The following is a 3571-nucleotide window of genomic DNA, read 5'->3' on the forward strand; positions in this document are numbered from 1 at the left end:
ATACATTTATATATATATATATATATATATATATATATATAAATAAATGCATATATAATACACACACACACACATATATACATATATATGTATACATATATACACACATAACATACATATAGACACATATATATATATACATATACATATATAAATATATATATATATATATACACACATTTATACACGCATAAATTCAGATATACCTATCTATATATGTGCGCACACACATACTTATATATATACATATATAGATAGATAGATAGATAGATAGATTACACATACATATATATGGATGGATGGATAGATGGATGGATGGATAGATGGATGGATACACACACATGTATGATCCTGGTGCACATATAACATTTTGCGTTTATAAAAGTAAACAACGACTGCAATCACAACACGGATAAGTTTATCATGGCATCCAATCTGAATGGAACAAGTTATAGAAAGAAATGTAAATTCTTATTTGAAAGTATAAAATACCATGTGTGCCCTAAAACAAAGCTTTTCGGCGTCGTTCGTAAGGAGCGATAATTTAGTTAACGCAACATCCTGGATATAATAGCCAAACTACCTTTAAAACACACCCTAGCTGTGAATTAATTCATCCCTGTATGTATGTATGTATATATAAGAATTGTGTGTGTGTATATATATATATATATATATATATATATATATATATATATATATATATATATACATATATATGCATGTGTGTATACATATATATATATATACATACCTATGCATGTGTGTATACATATATGAATGTATATATATATACATATATGTATGTGTATACGTATACATATATACATACATATGCATGTGTGTATACATATATGTATATATATATATATATATATATACATATATGTATGTGTATACATGTATGCATGTCTATATATATTGTGTGTGTGCATGTATATATATATATATATATATATATATATATATATATATATATATATATATATATATATATATATATATATATATACATATATATATGCAAATGTACACATATACAAATGTATAATTTGCAGACATAGATATTGACAGACGGACCGACAGGCAAATAGATAGATAGATAGATAGATAGATAGACAGACGGACAACAGTTGACGACAGCCAGACAGACCAACAGACAAGCAGGCAGACAGACTGGCGACAAATGGATAGATAGATTGATAGACAGACAGACAGACAGACATATATTTTATGCAAAACTTAAAGATAGAAAGTTCCTAGTCGGAAGACCGGAGAAACCTCTCTCATATGTGGTGAAACGAGAAAGTTTAGGTACAAATAGCAACACTCGTGTGAGTATACGAAATTTATCTTAGTTAAATTTTATAGGTAGATTATTACTAAGAGTAGGCCTTCTGGTATATGGCCAACACTCACTAAGGGAGCGGAGCAAAGTGTTATGATGTGTAGAACTGACAGAAATCTGGTGAAGTATACTGGACTTGCTTAGAAATAGCAGTCATATTTTCTTCAAATACGGCGAACTTAAGACTTGTTGTATGTGTGCACGTATTATACAAACACACACACACATACATATAAACACACACACATACATAGACACACACACACACACACACACACACACACACACACACACACACACACATACACATACACTACATCTTAGTACATACTGCGGTGAAATATTTGCAAAAAGATAGGCTAGAAATGGTTGCTAACCTTCCTCATATACGGTAAATTTGTCTCAAGGAGTGAACAGAAAATATCTTAAAGTGAATATATATTACATGTACATATATACGTAAAGTTAAGGGCACAGAGAAAATTTTAAAGGGGTAGGTATTTTGAGAGTAGAAAGAAGATCGTATGAAGGAACATTCATTCTTATCCAATACATGGCCATCACTTAAGAAAGGCCTTCGTGTTCAGTACATGCCCAACACTTACGACGGGAGTGGAGCAAAGTCTTGTGAAGTGTGTGGAACTGGAAGAAGTTTAGTTGAAGTACGCAGGACCTGCTTAGAAATAGCAGTGATACCTTTTTTCAAATACGGCAAACTTGAGACGTGTGTATATACTTCTGTACACACACACACATATATATATATATGCATATATATACATACATACATGTTCCACGCACCACGAAGAAATCTTTGTAAAGAAGACAGGCTAAAAACGGTAGCTAACCTTCCTCAAATACGGTAAATTTAACAAGGGTGAGCGGAAAAGAATCTTAAAGCGAAAATATATATAACATGAACAATGTACGAGATAAAGGGTATAGGAAAGATGTTGAGAAAAGATTTAAAAGGCGTACGTTTTAGAAAAAGGTAGAAGACGTTGTGAAGAAACAATTATTAGTTATCCAATACATGGCCATCACTTAAGAAACGGAACTGAACGAAGTCTTGTGAAGAGTGTTACATACGACAAATCAAGTTAACAAGGAAAAAAAAGATCGCAAACATTAGCAGCAAAAAAAACAGTTCATATCAATGACACAAAAAAAAAATCTTACATACATTTTTAAGGGTAGATTTTAAGAAGACCTTGTGTAAAAACAAGCCTTCCCTATCCAATCCATGGTGGCCAACACTCAAGAAAGGAGCAGAACGAAGTCTTGTTGTTGTGTATGTATAATATCAATGTCTCACTCTCACTCTTTCTATAAAACTACACACACATTACTACTACGATGTGAAGTGAGTGTGTGTGTGTCCTATCGTACTTGCTCTGCTGTCTCTGCCTCACTCACACTCGAACGTTCGCTCTATTCTTTCCCTCTCTCATCCAGTTTACCCGGTCTTTTTCCACCCCCTTTCTTTTTCTATATGTATCTCTCTCCTTCGTATTCTCTTACTATATCTCTCTCGCATCTCCTCTACCGTTTACTCCTGTTCTTTTTTGCTCCGCTTAATTCTCACACGCATTCACTCACTCCCTCGTTTCTCTTACGTGCATCCCCACTTTGCCGAATCACTCCCTCGTTTTTCTTACACGCATACCTCCCTTTGCAGAATCACTCCCTCGTTTTTTCTTACATACATCTCCCCTTTACTTAATAACTCCCTCACTTTACTCCTTATTCTATTTCATTTTTCCCTTTTCTTTCTTTCCATCAACCAACATCACTCTCTCTCACAATTTACTTACGTTCACTTTTCTCAGCTTTTCCTATCTCTTTCTCTTCCTTCATCTCCGTTTCGCATCCGATATATCTCTCTCTCTTTCTCTCTCTTCCTCTCTCTCGTTCACTGTCACTCTTTCTTTCTCTTTCTTCCTTCATTCTTCTTCTATTATTCTCTCATTCCGTGTTAATTCTGCACATTCTACGCCCCCTCTTCTATATTCCTCTTACCATAGTCTTATTTTATGTATCTCTTGCTTTGCTGTAACATATGTGTGCATGTATGTAGGTATACAAATATATACACGTCTGTAGTGTGCGTGTATGGGTGTGTATATATATATATATATATAAATCCATATAGATATGTATGTACGTATGTATATATACATACACATACGTACATATATATATATATATATATATATATATATA

At 33.1% G+C, this 3571-nt stretch overlaps 1 protein-coding gene across 8 annotated transcripts in view; it reads right to left on the reverse strand.

The window, feature by feature from the left end:
* Window positions 1-3571, reverse strand: part of LOC106880485 (homeobox protein Meis1) — a 261086-nt gene that overhangs the window by 202859 nt on the left and 54656 nt on the right. For 3 of the 8 annotated variants that reach the window (XM_052973537.1, XM_052973541.1, XM_052973532.1), the window contains exon 1: window positions 2532-2998. The exons of 2 other annotated variants lie outside the window; for them this stretch is intronic. The gene's annotated coding sequence lies outside the window, so the exon portion shown is untranslated. Of the gene's footprint in view, window positions 1-2531; window positions 3004-3571 lie in introns of those variants that run through there. 3 more of the 8 variants (XM_052973540.1, XM_052973539.1, XM_052973538.1) reach the window with 2 other exon arrangements.

Source organism: Octopus bimaculoides, chromosome 16 (assembly GCF_001194135.2).
Source record: "Octopus bimaculoides isolate UCB-OBI-ISO-001 chromosome 16, ASM119413v2, whole genome shotgun sequence".
NCBI lineage: Eukaryota > Metazoa > Mollusca > Cephalopoda > Octopoda > Octopodidae > Octopus > Octopus bimaculoides.